General features: G+C 42.4%; 1 protein-coding gene across 2 annotated transcripts in view; it reads right to left on the bottom strand.

The window, feature by feature from the left end:
• Positions 1-13,153, bottom strand: part of EPCIP (exosomal polycystin 1 interacting protein) — a 41,151-nt gene extending 27,998 nt beyond the window's left edge. The window contains exon 1 of one of the 2 annotated variants that reach the window (XR_012161129.1): positions 12,956-13,153. The gene's annotated coding sequence lies outside the window, so the exon portion shown is untranslated. The remainder of the gene's footprint in view (positions 1-12,955) is intronic. The other variant, XM_073362219.1, reaches the window with a different exon arrangement.
• Positions 13,154-14,862: the final 1,709 nt, after the last annotated feature.

The raw sequence follows: 14,862 nt of genomic DNA, 5'->3' as shown, positions 1-14,862 counted from the left end.
TGAGAATTATGGGCCAGTTCTTGAGCTAAAATCAGCATAGGTTCAATGGAGCTGTGCTAATTTGCACCAGCATAGGATCAGCACAACTACAACATAAATGTATCCATCTTTTGTGTATATGCAATATCGTCCATAATATTGCAACAATGTAATTTTTAAAATTTCATTTCCTTGGTGTTGCATTATATTTGTATCTTAAGAGAACACTGTTAAAGTGCTAGCGGAGGAGCTGGTAGCAAGCCCTAAATTTAGGTTGCATAACATTTTCCATTATAAAAGATTCTTGTGATCTTCTCTTTGATAAATTCTCACAACTCCATGGTATTCAGAAGGCCTTTGATATTCGGCAGGGGGAATGGCTTTTTTTTTTTTTTTTGGGGCTTCATGAAATTCAGTTATGATTTGGCTGAGCTATGACATGTTAAAAAAACACATTCCATTCTCTTGCTTGTGTTCCTCAGGAAAATTTGGACAGCCTGCCAAAATCACTGAATGTTGTGAGGCCAAGCTCATGCTGCTGCTGGAGTGGGAGTGAGGAGAGAGAGCCAGGCTGAGCGCTGCACACAAACCTCCAAACCCAGCCTCTGCTCTCAGTGGCCCCTTCACATGCATACACATACTCCAAGGCACAACATGGGGTAGAAACTTCGCCAACATCCAGCTGTGGAGGGGGAAAGAGAGAAAGAGATGGGGACAGGGCTCCTCTCAGCCACTCCTTGGTGCCAATAGCCAGTCTCTCCCACTGAGAGCAACACCTGGGGCAGGAGCTGCCCCAGTTCCTGAGGGTGGAGAAGAGAGAAAGTCAGGCCAGGCTGGGTTTTCCCCTGAGTATCCCCTGGACTCAGCACCCGGACCAAGCAACCCATCCTCCCATCTGTAAAGAGAGCCTTTTTCCTTGCTAACTAATGTTGTTAGCCATGTAGCTCAGGTAGTGGCAGTCTGTGCTACAGTATTGAAAGTCTGTGGGTCCAACCCTTCTGATGACTCATGAGCGGGCAGGGGGACTGTTACAGATGCACACAGTAGCATCTGTTTGTTCTTTTTTCTTAAACAAAAAAATCACACACCCCCCTCTACGATTCCCCCCTTCCCCAAAACCTAGGAAACTATGTTACAACAAACTACATTAAAATATGTTATTAATGTTGCAAAGCTCATGCAAACTTCATTCTGGCCTCTTGTGTGTGCATTATGATACAATCATTCAGCACACAGATGGGCTACAAGAAGGCAGGCCTGACGTCAGGGCACTCTATTTACAAGGGGGTTTTTTGTATTTAAAAACCAACTACTTCTTCCTCCACCACAATTTAGAAGTGCAATTTTTTATATATTTTATATCATTTCTCATTGTTACTTGTGAGATGCTAGTAATATTCATATTCCTTTCTGTTTTTGCCTCTATTCTATTGCAAGTTATAAGAAATGACTTGTGGGTATGGTTTTGAAACCTAACCACCTCTCCACTACTCAAAAAATTAGTACATATGAATGAACTTTGCAAACTATTAAACAAGACAAACAGTGCAGGCTACATATTTGGCTGACTAACTGAGAATGTGAAGATGGGCAGGATTTGTTCCCTTATCTTTACATTTGTGTCATTTCCTTCAATTATACATTAAAACTGAAAAACGTCTAGCACAAGAGGCAGCTGACCCAGTAGAGAAGTTTGTAAATTCAGAAACTTTCAAGGTTATTATTAAGGTCAGTGCACGAATTAGATTACTGAGTGGTATGCAGGTGACCCAGTAGTTATCAGTCCAAGAAGACTGAAAAACTAGATTTTGAGAGAATAAATAAATGACATTTCTGATATAAGAAAGCTGAACAAGAAACAGAGTGTATGTTCATCTGTCTAAGATCAGAATCATGGTCAACCATCCTGCTGAAGGATGTCTCATGCTAATAGAACTTGTGATGTACTGGGTATCACATAAAATAAACAAATACAATTCTCTTTCAGATTTTATAAACCAATGTTATAATAGAGCCTAGTGAAAAGTATACTCAGAACACAGAATTGGGTCTCTGGGCCAGTATTTCCCCTGTTCCTAGAAATGTCTGCTGACAGGGCATAAAAGAAGATAAGAAAGAAACAGAGAACCAGTTACTGTGTTGGATTTAGCTTGTTTCTATTTTGAAGAGTCTTGCCCCAGATGACAGGTTTCAGAGTAGCAGCCGTGTTAGTCTGATGAAGTGAGCTGTAGCTCATGAAAGCTTATGCTCGAATAAATTTGTTAGTCTCTAAGGTGCCACAAGTACTCCTTTTCTTTTTGCCCCAGATGCTGACTCACTGTTATTTCAGTTCAGATCGAATTCAATACATACTCACTGCTCAGGAGTGTATTGCTCGTCCCACACAACAACGTGAGGAAAGATATGACTCAGCACTTTCCCCCCCACAAAAACAAAAAACCTTTTGTAGTGATAATCAAGGTGGGCCATTTCCAGCAGCTGACAAGAACATCTGTCAACAGTGAGGAGTGGAGGGGGAAATAAACATGGGGAAATAGTTTTACCTGTGTAATGACCCATCCACTCCCAGTCTCTATTCAAGCCTAAGTTAATTGTATCCAGTTTGCAAATTAATTCCAATTCAGCAGTCTCTTGTTGGAGTCTGTTTTTGAAGTTCTTTTGTTGAAGAATTGCAACTTTGAGGTCTGTAATCGAGTGACCAAAGAGATTGAAGTGTTCTCCAACTGGTTTTTGTATGTTATAATTCTTGACATCTGATTTGTGTCCATTTATTCTTTTACGTAGAGACTGTCCAGTTTGACCAATGTACATGGCAGAGGGGCATTGCTGGCACATATCACATTGGTAGATGTGCAGGTGAACGAGCCTCTGATGGTGTGGCTGATGTGATTAGGCCCTATGATGGTGTCCCCTGAATAGATATGTGGACACAGTTGGTAACGGGCTTTGTTGCAAGGATAGGTTCCTGGCTCATTCACCTGCACATCTACCAATGTGATATATGCCATCATGTGCCAGCAATGCCCCTCTGCCATGTACATTGGTCAAACTGGACAGTTTCTATGTAAAAGAATAAATGGACACAAATCAAACGTCAAGAATTATAACATTCAAAAACCAGTTGGAGAACACTTCAATCTCTCTGGTCACTCGATTACAAACCTAAAAGTGGCAATACTTCAAGAAAAAAACTTCAAAGACAGACTCCAACAAGAGACTGCTGAATTGGAATTAATTTGCAAACTGGATACAATTAACTTAGGCTTGAATAGAGACTGGGAGTGGATGGATCATTACACCAAGTAAAACCATTTCCCCATGTTTATTACCCCCCACCCCCCACTGTTCCTCAGATGTTCTTGTCAACTGCTGGAAATGGATGACCTTGATTATCACTACAAAAGGTTCCCTGCCCCCCCCTCCCCCTCCCGCTCTCCTGCTGGTAATAGCTCACCTTAAGTGATCACTCTGGTTACAGTCTGTATGGTAACACCGATTGTTTCATGTTCTCTATGCATATAAATCTCCCCACTGTGTTTTCCACTGAATGCATCCGATGAAGTGAGCTGTAGCTCACAAAAGCTTATGCTCAAATAAATTTGTTAGTCTCTAAGGTGCCACAAGTACACCTTTTCTTTTCATCACTACATAATTTTCCTTTGGTTTTGTTGGCTTAAATCAAGCCATGCTATTTAAAAGGTTTTTTTTTTTAATTTCAAAAAAGAACTATCCCTCCCTCCCACACTAAAGATTGTCATTCACACAGGTATTGGGACTGACTCCACAGCAGCTTTATGCCAGATAGAGCAATATACATACATCAGGTAGACAGGGAGAATTATTAATTAGAACTCCATGCTTCTTCCAGAGTTCAGACAGAGCATGCAGAGAACCCTTCAGACACATGGACAGCAGAAGAGCCACATTTAGAGCTCTGAAAAGGCTCAAAAGGCACAGGCTGAGGATCACTGCTTTGTATTATATAAATATATCTTGCCAAGAAAAGTTATGAAGTTACTTACCTTCTCATATAGAAATCGCAAGACAGAAGCAGAAGAAGGGGGGAAAAGCAAACTTTTTAGCACTTGAATTAGCTAGCCTTAATGAGCAAAGAGCACTCCAGACTTGTGTTCATCTTTGTGTTTTTTTATTTTTATATTTAATACGGACTGTCTCTAGAAAAGAACACCTGGGATTTCCTTTAGACGGTTGTGTTTATGTTCAAATTGTGACTACCTCATAGTTTTTGATGTGCATCTTTCTGGCCTTTGAAGAAACAAGAATGACATCCTCCTCTTCCCACTATACACAGCATAAAGATTACCTTAATATGTACATGAAAACCTATCAGATTTTCTGGACATAACTTTAGTCCTACTGTAACTCCGTGAAACTACATCTCCATGGACATCCTGAAAAGACTTATTCATGTGCCTAACGTTAAGGACATGAGTAGCTTCATTGAATTCAAAGGGATTACAAATTATGTTCTTAATTATAAGAACACTAAAGCCAACCTGGCAGTGTAAGGAAACCTCAGAACATGTGTAATTTATATTTATACTGCATAATGGTGTAAGGGGCCTTACTGTAAACGAGAGTCAGGCCCTTTATAAGTCTTCAGATCAGATGAGATACCTGGCCTTACCATGCAGCCATGGTGGAATCCATGCTGTGGAGGCAGTAGAGTCCTGGGGTTGGCCCAGAATGTCCAGTTTACTGTAAGGGAATTTGTAGTGGGTTCACTGAGGAGGACGATGGCAGAATAGGACAAACATGAGGTTTATGAGGTTTTTTGTTTAGTCAGTTTATGTATGTATTTAGTTAGACTACAGATAAATATAGAAAACCCCCATCCCTAAGAGCCTCTGGTTCAATAACCTAATGATTAAAGCTGATGCTCTAAAGACTTTGATGCTACAGGTTCAAGACCACAGTATGATCTGCTATTATTGTTATTAAACTACAAATTATATTTACAATATCTTGCACTGGGGAAGTTAAGGCTGCTATCTCTAAGCAGAGCAGCCAAACAGTTGTAGCAGGAGTGCTGCTGGGTATAAGGACACAGACTTGTTCATAGGTTTTATAATCTTTCTTTTACACACAAACTATGTAAAACTGTAACCTTAAACTCAGATCCTGCAAACACTCATGCAAGTGCATAACTTTACTCATGTGAGTAGCCCCATGGACTCCAGTAGGACTATTCAAGCAAGTAAAAGTATGTGTGATTAAGTGTTTCCAGGATTGGGGCCTTAGATACCATAGAATGAGTATTCTTGTTCAGGCCTGGGTATGTGAAGGATGCAAATTAGCATTCTTTTGAAATAGCACGCTAGTGAATGCCACTGGTTCAGTCACTGATACTGTTAGTGTTTGGTTTAGTCAAGTATGTGGTATCATAGCAGCCTGTCACTCCCACTACATGTTTTTGTAGATATTGGAAGAAAACGTTTCAGAGACTTGGGGCTGTGATGTTTAAAATTAAGTGAGGCAAATTATCATAAAAAACAGACCCAACGGGAACAAGAAAGCATTATCCCCCAATAAGTGGGGATGATAATATTTACCTACCTCACAAGGGTGTTGTAAACTTCAGTTGGTTAGAGCAGGGATCAGCAACCTTTGGCACACGGCCTGCCAGGGTAAGCCCTCTGGCAGGCCAGGCCAGTTTGTTTACCTGCCGTATCCACAGGTTCGGCTGATTCCAGCTCCCACTGGCCGCGGTTCGCCACTCCAGGCCAATGGGGGCTGTGGGAAGTGGCGACCAGCACCTCCCTTGGCCCGTGCCACTTCCCGCAGCCCACATTGGCCTGGAGCGGCGAACCGTAGCCAATGGGAGCTGTGATCTGCCGAACCTGTGGATGTGGCAGGTAAACAAACCGGCCCGCCCGGCCTGCCAGGGGGCTTACCCTGGCGGGCCACATGCCAAAGTTTGCCGATCCCTGGGTTAGAGCAAGACTGTTCCCAGCTCTGCATAAGTCCACATGGGTAGAAGAAAGCACAAGAGACCTTCTCTCTCATGTCTGCACAGAGGCCAGGCACAGTTGCCTTCCGTAGTCTCCCTTAAGACTGTATAAGCCTAACAACCTAGGCAGAGTTAGTTCCCCCAAATAGTTCTGGAGCTAGTCCCACTTGGGTGTGTGTGGATGGAAGTGCACACTGCATCCTGTCAAAGGGTGACACTGGCTGTACCAGCCCAGTCATTCACCTTCGGCCTGCATCATGTGTAGGCATTTATACCAGTGCAAAGTGAGAACCAAGCGGTGTAAGATGCTACCAAATCAGATGACCGCATTTAACACACAATATGAATTGGTCTAATGGTTACACAAAGTGCCAGGCAATGGTGAATTGGACCCATTGTGTCTACAGAAGCACAATGGGCCTGATTTTCCATTCCACCAGAGTAACCTCACTGCAATCAATAGTGTAAATTTGGTGTAACAGTGGAAAATTAGGTCCATCATTCCAGCGCCTCCAGTAGGGTGTTGTGCCTCCAATCTGCCCTGTCAAATGTGTCCTTAATGTTTAAAAAAACACACACTTGGAGACCCTCAGATGGAAGGTACAAAAACAAAAGAAAACACAGAGCGCACACTCACACAAAAACCAAACCAAACCAGAACAACCACTACCATAGCAAAACAGCAGAATAAAAGAGGTGGTCAGAAATAAAGACATCCTTTAAAAACTGGAAGTCAAACCCTAAGGAGAAAAATAGAAAGGAGTATAAACTCCGGCAAGTCAAGTGTAAAAGTTTAATTAGGCAGGCCAAAAATGAATGCAAATGCGGCAGTGGCAGCAGGCCCCTGGGGCCCTTTTAAATTGCCGGGGCCCCTGGGCAATTGCACCCTTTGCTCACCCCCTATCGGAGGGCCTGCAGGTGTCAATAGAGGAGGTTTGGGAACAAATTGATAGATTAAACAGTAATAAGTCACCAGGATCAGATGGTATCCACCCAAGAGTTGTGAAGGTATCCAAAAATAAAATTACAGAACTACTAATTGGGGTATGTAACCTATCGCTTAACTCAGCTTCTGTACCAGATGACTGGAGGATAGCTAACACAATGCCAATTTTTTAAAAAGACTCCAGAGGCATTTGTGGCAGTTACATGCCAGTAAGCCTAACTTCAGTACCAGGCAAATTGGTGGAAACTATGGTAAAGAACAGAATTATCAGACACATAGATGAACACCATTTATTGGGGAAGAGTCAACACGACTTTTGTAAAGGGAAAGCATGTCTCATCGATCTATTAGAATTCTTTGAAGGTGTCAACAAACGTGAACAAGCGTGATCCAGTGGATATAATGCACCTGGACTTTCAGAAAGCCTTTGACAAGGTCCCTCACCAAAGGCTCTTAAACAAAGTAAGCAGTCCTAGGATAAGACGGAAGGTTCTCTCATGGATTGCTAACTGGTTAAAAGATAGGAAACAAAGGATAGGACCAAAAGGTCAGTTTTCACAGTAGAGAGAGGTAAATAGCAAGATCCTCCAAGGATCTGCAGTGGGACCAGTGCTGTTCAACATATTCTTAAATGATCTGTAAAACGGGGTAAACAGTGAGATGGCAAAGTTAGCAGATGATAAAAAAACTACTCAAGATAGTTAGGTCCAAAGCAGACTGCGAAGAGTTACAAAGCGATCTCACTAAACTGGGTGATGAGGCAAGAAAATGGCAGACAGATTCAGTGTTGATAAATGCAAAGTAATGCACACTGGAAAAAATAATCCCAGTGTAAGAGGGATCTTGGAGGGCCAGGTGGCCTAGTTGTTGGAACACTTGAGTTCTGGCCTTTTGCTTCCCTGCTCGAGGTGTCTCAGTTTTTAAGGCCGTGGAGTAGGGGTACCTGGGCCCTCCTACTCCACCATGTCCCAGCCGAGGGCCCTGCATGAGTCCACCCTTGAATAGGGGACCTCCCAATAGGGAGTCTATGTCCACTGCCCTGGGCTACTTCCTACTGTTGTCCCTTCGGTTTGGGGTGTGGCCCCTATAGTCCAAGTCACTGTGGTGGCTTGTCTCTAGAAGTGCCCCCTTGTGGAATTTGGGTGGCATCCTGCTGCGGTCCCATGTTCCTCCAGGTGGGGCAGCCATAAGTTTGGCAGTGCTGGAACCCCACAAGGTCTCGATGCCTCAGTCACCCCGTTATTTCTTAGGCTGGGTACTTCTAAGTTCTTCGGCCAGGGAGATGATACTTATTTCCTTGTGACTGCCTTGGCTGGCAGGCTAGTAACCCTTCCCCTCAGGGAGGGAGGCAGCAAGCTCCTGCCTTTTCACCAGTCAGCCCCAAACTGAGCCAGACTCCCTCCTTTCCTCCTCCGCCCCTCCAGGCCTGGCATTGGCTGCAGGTATAACAGGGCAGAGCTAACTGGGCCCAAAGTCTCTCTTTCATCCCTTCCCTGCTGGTGGTGATCTCTCTGCTTCATCACATGCAACTATACATACAAAATGATGGGGTCTAAATTAGTTGGTATCTCTCAAGAAAGAGATCTTGGAGTCATCGTGCATAGTTTCTGAAAACATGGCTCAATGTGCAGTGACAGTCAAAAAAGATAACAATGTTAGGAATCATTAGGAAAAGGGTAGATAATAAGACAGTAAATATCATAGTACCACTATATAAATTTTTGGTACACCCACACCTTGAATACTGTGTGCAGATCCAGTCGCCCCATCTCAAAAAAAGTTAGATTAGAATTGGAAAAAGTACTGAGAAGGGCAAGAAAAATTATTAGTGGTATGGAACAGTTTACAGCTTCCATATGAGGAGAGATTAACAACACTGAGTCTGTTCATCTTAGAAAAGGGATGACTGAGGGGGGATATGATTGAGGTCCGTAAAATCATGAATGGTGTGGAGAAAATGAATAAGGAAGTGTTATTTACTTCTTCAAATAACACACGAACCAAACGTCACCCAATCAAATTAATAGGCCGAAGGTTTAAAACATACAGAAGGAAGTCCTTTTTCAAACAATGCGCAGTCAACCTGTTGAACTCCTCAGGGGACATTGTGAAGACCAAAAGTAAAACTGGTTCAAAAAAGAATTAGATAAGTTCATGGAGTATAAGTCCCTCAATGGCCATTAGCCAAGATGGTCAGGGACGCAACCCCATGCTCTGGATGTCCCTAAACCTCTGAATGCTAGAAGTTGGGAGTGGATGACAGGGGATGGATCATTCAATAAATTGCCCTACTGTGTTCACTCCCTCTGAAGCATCTGGGTCCAGCCACTGTTGGAAGACTGGACTAGATAGACCATTGGTCTGATCCAGTATGGCCATTCTTATGAATATTACTCACTCACATGAGTAGGCTCATTGACTAAGACTATGTTTACACTACTGTGGTAAGTTGACCTACACTCTGTGTGATGTTGCATTCCATATGTTTATGGAAATATGCTTATGAGTGTGAATATAATGTAACTGGACTATGTTTTATGCAAAAGGTCTCTTGTAAGGTATCATTACAAAGCTTATAATCTACTGAGTGTGTTCATCCTATTTGTATGAATGTATCATCCTTGTATCTGAAGCTAGAAATATGAAGTATTACTCTGAAGTCCTATTGTAATTATACAAAGTGTGGGCCATTAATGGTGGCTTGGAATCTTGATGGCTCCCATCGACTAGGACAATTGGTTGTAAATGGCTCTGTTTACTTGCAAACCTTCCTGGGTATGTGCAGGCCAGGCCTGGAAGAATGAAGGCTGGGGTCTCACAGGACATGTGACCATGTCACATGATACTAGAATCCATCTTAAACCTGGTGCTTTTCCATTTAGAAGGAGGGGTGGGGACCCAGAGAGAGACAAAAGATTCCCGCCTTTGCCAAAGCTATAAAAGGGGGTGGAACAGAACAAAGGGGGTCCCAGTCATGTGAAATCCCCTGCAATTCACCGAAGATGCCTGCTGGAACTAACAAGGTCTGTACTAGGGGAAAGGATTGGGCCCAGACTAGGAAGGAGTCTAGTCTGTGAAAGAAGCTTATTGGAACATCTCTGAGGGTGAGATATTACCTGTATTCAGTTTCTTAATGTATTAGGCTTAGACCTGCGTGTTTTGTTTTATTTTGCTTGGTAACTTACTTTGTTCTGTCTGTTATTACTTGAAAGAATCCTACTTTTTATACTTCATAAAAATCACTTTTGTTTATTAGTAAACCCAAAGTAGTGATTAATACCTGGGGGAGCAAACAGCTGTTCATATCTCTCTATAAGTATTATAGAGGATGAACAATTTATGAGTTTACCCTGTATAAGCTTTATACAGAGTAAAATGGATTTATTTGGGGTTTGGATCCCATTGGGAACTGGGTGTCTGGGTGCTGGAGATAGGTAACCTGCAGAGCTGTTTTCACTTAAAGTCTGCAGCTTTGAGGGCGTGGACCAGACCTGGGTCTGTCTTGCAGCAGACTACCATTTCTGGCTCAACCAAACAGGGTTCTGGAGTCCCAGGCTGGCAGGGAAAATGGGCTCAGAGGTAATTTCAGCATGTCAGGTGACAGTCCCAAGGGAGTCTCTGTGACCGAACCCATCACATTATGTAATTCCAGCTACATGAATAACATAGCTGGAGTCGATGTACATTAGGTTGAGTTACTGCAGGGTCTACACCGTGGGGGGTCGAAGGGAGAAACTCTCCTGTCGTCTTACTTTACTCTTCTCATTGGGCGTAGAGTACAGGGATTGACCGGAGAGCGATCTGATGCCAATTTGGCGGGTCTTCACTAGACCCGCTAGATCGACCGCTGGTGGATTGATCTCAAAGCGTTGAGCCCAGCTACGGTGTAGACCTGCCCTAAGGATGTGTTAGGGCTGTATAATAAAATCCTCAGTTTGTCATAAAGAGAAATCTTAAAATACATGTATATAATTTATATCATGGAAAGATATTTGTCTTACTTTTAAATGATATATCAGCTATCAATTTCAGAACTTTCCAGACTTGCCTCTTATACAAAAATACTTTGTTCAGTCTTTCGGAAGAGAATACCTTACAAGTATGATGTACTTTACACTTATTCTGAATAGATATAAAATCAGTAGTTTTAGGATTCTGTGTTCCCAGTGGTTTAAAAGAATAAAGTATTACAAAAAAATGCATAGATGCATGAATGTGTGTCTATTTGTGTGAGTGCATGCATGTGCCAGTCTCCCACTGAATGATTCATTTAGTAAACACAATATATTGATAATCAAATGCTTGGTTATTCAATTGTACAATAGCCTAAATTTTCAAAAGTGACTAGTGATTTTGGGTGCTTCACGTTTTGGGTGCCCAATCTAAGACATTTTATATCATCTTGCATATGAGACATTTACAGCATCCTGTATACATGTGCATGAGTAACTTTACATATGACGGTAATGTGGTTGGTGGAAAAAATAAGGGAGGGTTGATATTCTGAGGGTAGGTGCTTCAGCACTTTTTGATATCAGGGCCCTTTAAGGTGTCTCAGGTTGGGTACCTAAAAGTTGAAACATCAAAATTACTAGTTTCTATTGGTTTCAGAGTAGCAGTCGTGTTAGTCTGTATCCGCAAAAAGAAAGGAGTATTTGTGGCACCTTAGAGACTAACAAATTTATTTGAGCATAAGCTTCGTGAGCTACAGCTCACTTCATTGGATGCATTCGATGAAGTGGGCTGTAGCTCACGAAAGCTTATGCTCAAATAAATTTGTTAGTCTCTAAGGTGCCACAAGTGCTGTTAGTTTCTATTGGTAATTTCTTTCATTTTTACTGGGTTTCATGAAGATGTTGACTACAGAACATATTGGGCTAATTCTAGCTTTTAAACAGCACAGTCATTTTATTACAGCAACAAAAAATTCCATCAATTCCTCCCCCCGCCCCCCTCCCCCCCCACACCACTTATATGTGTATGCAAGATCAGGTCCTAGGACAAGAAGCTTGCATGCAGTTAATTTTTATTTTTTTATGCCTTTTCTAACATGTCCTGGGCAGAGGTTAAGTTAATCAGGAAACATTTTCCAAGGCTGGAAAAAGTAATGGAGAATCTATTGACTAAAGAGATATAGTAATTGTAAAAAGTGTATTTTATTATTTTCTTTTCTTTGGGTCAAAGCCTATATTTAGAAAAGGGAAAGAAAGAAAGAAAAAGAAGATGAAAAACAGTAATGACCACTGATTAAGTTGACAGTGAAGTTATAAAGGAGAACCATATATAGTTCACACCATGTCTTCAACTGTTGTATTAACATTCCTATTTATACATTTTTGTCACTGATGCTAGGATTTCAGAGCCAAATAGCCGCAGAATGTTTATCTCATTTATTGTGTAATATATAACTAGCATAATTCTGAATTTACAACTTAAATCAAGGAACACAGTTCATCGGTGCTGCTTTCCTGATCCTCCTCTTTCACTCCTTTTCAAAAGGCAGCTTTATTCATAGAAAATTACACATGGTGGACCCAATCCTTACTCTTCTATTCTGGCATTACTCACACAAATATTCCCATTGACTTTAATGGAACTACTCTGAAGTGAGCTGTAGCCCACAGAAGCTTATGCTCTAATAAATTTGTTAGTCTCTAAGGTGCCACAAGTACTTCTGTTCTTTTTGTGTAAAGAAAGTGTTTGCAGGATTGGGCCAACTATTTCCATAGTAAAATCATTCCTCAGCATTATTACTTATAGAATTATTATTTGTTTACTTTACTATCTGTAGTGAGCCCAAAATGGACAGTTAACTTTACATGCACATAGAAGACAATCTTCCTGTCTTAAGGTGTTTGCTATCAATTCACTGTGAAAACAAAACCACAGTACAGTATTTGAAATACCAACTTTCAGTCTGAAGAGAGAGTTCATGGCAGGGTAATAATTGTGCTATAAGAGAAATTGCCTGTTGCAAAATGCACAAGATACTACATGCCGCTCCTTTAATCACAGCAGTGCATGTTTTTATAAAAGACGAAACAAAGACAAGTACTTACGTTTCTAGGTTTAGTCTGTGAGGCTGTTTACTGTATGGCTGTCTACTTTATAGACCTTATCTACCCACTGATGCTTTGCTCTTGTTTGACAGGCTGGTTAATCTACAAGGAAGGGTGGAACGTGTGCTCTTGCACTTGCTGTTCTTTTATGTTTTCTAGACGCCAACAGCTCAGGCTGTTTCTATGACAACCAGGAGAGCAGCCCAGGCCTACCAATTTCATGAATAACACAGCAGGATAAGTACCTGTCTTTATTAGCTCTGTCCCTACTTTTGATTGGTAGCATTATACTGATCTTGAAAGTGTGTCCCACACACAAGAAACGTGTCATACTATGGTTGTAATATATGAAAGCAAACACGGAGCCCTGAACTTTAATTGTGGCAGGTTAACAAAACAGACATTGTGCATCAGACATGCTCTCAGTGCACAAATAGTTTACATTTAAATATTTAGGACCAAGTTAAAAGTGCCCCAGAGCAGCTGCCCTGAAAGAATGGTGAGAAAGGGCTCCCTGAATCCTTCCCTGCCCCACGCAATCTGCTCATGCTGGGAGAGCAGCTCTGAGGGGAGTGCACACAATAGCTTTAGTATAGGTAGGGCACAGCTTCCAAGGGTGCTTCTCTAGCGCCACTGTGCTCAACCTGGGTGGAAATTCCATAAACTCCATCAGAATCCTTCTGCTGCTCTCTGCTGGCTTGGACTAGGCTTGGTTGGTTTAAAGTGGAAAGCCAGTAGCTCCAGGAAGGCTAGTACCCAAAACCCGTTGCTCCTTTCCAAAACCTATTTGGTCAACTGGAACTGGTCGGAACAAACTGCAGATTTTCAGATGGAATTTCCCCTAAGCTACTCAAGCATAATGCCTTCGTCAACCACTTCTCAGGTGCTGCAGCTGTTCCCACCCGACCTGGTGTTCCAAGTAGCAATACAGACCCATGTCACTTGGTCAGTGTCATTGTTATCCACATCAGACCCAAACCTGCGAACATATATTATCGAAATGTAGTGCTCATCACCTGGAGTTGTCCATGGGACTAGTAGCAAGGGTTTGAAGGACCATATATGTATCAGCAGAGATCACCGTCACAAGGATGAATAGTTAGAGGAATCCCCGTAAATCCTGGGACAACAGAGCAGAGGCAAAAGTTCTCTGGCAGGGCATTAGCATGGAATAAATAGCAGAGTGTGATGAGGCAAGGCCAGATGGCTATAGAAAAGTAGTGGGAGATAGATATATTAGCTCCCTACTAAACAAATCCCTGGTACCAGGATAAGTGAAATGGCAGCTGCTCTAGGTCAATTAAGACACCTAGGGCCAATTAAGAACTTTCCAGAAGGCAGGGAGAACGCTAGGTTGATTGGGACACCTGAAGCCAATCAGAGACTGGCTGAAACTAGTTAAAAGCCTCCCAGTTAGTCAGGTGGGGGTGGATGTCAGGAGCTGTGGGAGGAAGTTGCCCTGTTAGAGAGACTGAGCAGTACATGCTGTATCAGGCACAAGGAAGGAGACCCTGAGGTAAGGGTGAAGTGGAGCTTGAGGAAGTGGGGGCTGATGTGGGGAAGTAGCCCAGGGAATTGTATGTGTCATGTTTCTAAAAGGTCAGCTACCATAGCTGATACTATTAGGGTCCCTGGGCTGGAGCCTGGAGTAGAGGGTGGGCCTGGGCTCCACCCTTTGCCCCCCTGATTAATCACTGAGACTGGGAGACAACAGAGACTGTGCAAGGGAGGATAGCTTCTCCTCACTTCCCTCACTGGCTTATGATGACAATAGCTCAGTAGACTGTGACCCTTCTCCCTAGAGAAAGAAGGGTTATGTGGAGGGTCACAGTGAGCCTCTGAGGCTATCAAAATCTGCCAGGAAATGTGGGACCCATGGAGACAAGGACAGAGCTTTGTCATGAGGT

Source organism: Lepidochelys kempii, chromosome 1 (assembly GCF_965140265.1).
Source record: "Lepidochelys kempii isolate rLepKem1 chromosome 1, rLepKem1.hap2, whole genome shotgun sequence".
NCBI classification, from domain to species: domain Eukaryota; kingdom Metazoa; phylum Chordata; order Testudines; family Cheloniidae; genus Lepidochelys; species Lepidochelys kempii.
The sequence above is the reverse complement of the archived record's forward strand: the minus strand, read 5'-3'. Positions and strand labels throughout refer to the sequence as shown.